General features: G+C 24.5%; 1 protein-coding gene across 1 annotated transcript in view; it reads left to right on the forward strand.

Annotated features, from left to right (window-relative positions):
- Positions 1 to 1,062, forward strand: part of LOC106878295 (b(0,+)-type amino acid transporter 1) — a 78,595-nt gene that overhangs the window by 61,285 nt on the left and 16,248 nt on the right. The window lies entirely within an intron of this gene.

The raw sequence follows: 1,062 nt of genomic DNA on the forward strand, positions 1-1,062 counted from the left end.
ATATAAGTGTGTGTATGTATATGTATGTAAGAGTATATGTGTGTGTGTGTATATATGTATGTATATCTTTAAGTTTTGTCATCTTAATGTATATTATACTGTTGGATTTGGAAAATTAATTAATTTTAAGTGGATTAATTCAGAATTTGTTTCTTTTTAATGCTCTTCTTGTAGTTACTGTTATATACATATTATTGGGTTGGGTTGGTGCATAATTATTGTGGCATTTTTTTTCAACAAAAACGATAACAACATTTAACAAAAACATCTTTAATTGATGGTTTGGCCGTCTGCCAAGCAAATGGGAAGCAGTAATTGAAGTAGATGGTGAATATGCTCCGGAAGAATCATTTAAAGATGTTGTTGTTACATGTTGTTATTGTTTTTGTTGAATAAAATTTGCACCAACCCAATAGTATTAATATTGATTACATATCACAAATAAGATGTTTTCAATATACTAAATGAATAAATGTATAAATACTTTCATTTTATTTATTAATTAATTGATGATAATTATAATAGTAACAATTATAATAGACAATTAGTTTTATTTTACTTAAATAAATTTAATAAGCAAAATAGTTATTATAGTATTGTGTAGTTTATAACTTATATTCTTATTACAACAATATTATTTTGCTCATTCCCAAAGAATTATAAAATTTGTACTTATACCATTTGTAGTCACTCAATTCAAAAATAACAATACTAATTATTTTATTGTGAGCAATCCTTAATAATTGTTTTGTTATATTACTTAATTTACTTATCTACAGAGTTTTCCCTTCCATATATATATATATATATATATATAATTTTTCATAGAAAACCATGTAATCGTTACCAATATAGCAAGAGATTTCACTGCAAAAAAAGTCTAAATTAGACTCCTTAGGGATCGTTCTCCTTGTTTATATATCCAAAGTTTTAAATTTAAATTTAAGAGAGAGATTTGACGCTAATATCCATTATTATTGTAATTTATTCCTATGTCAACATTTCTGTATAAGGCTATATTTGACTGTCAAATTTAAGTCGAACATATAAGCTGCCTTACAC

This window comes from Octopus bimaculoides, chromosome 17 (genome assembly GCF_001194135.2).
Source record: "Octopus bimaculoides isolate UCB-OBI-ISO-001 chromosome 17, ASM119413v2, whole genome shotgun sequence".
NCBI classification, from domain to species: Eukaryota; Metazoa; Mollusca; class Cephalopoda; order Octopoda; family Octopodidae; genus Octopus; species Octopus bimaculoides.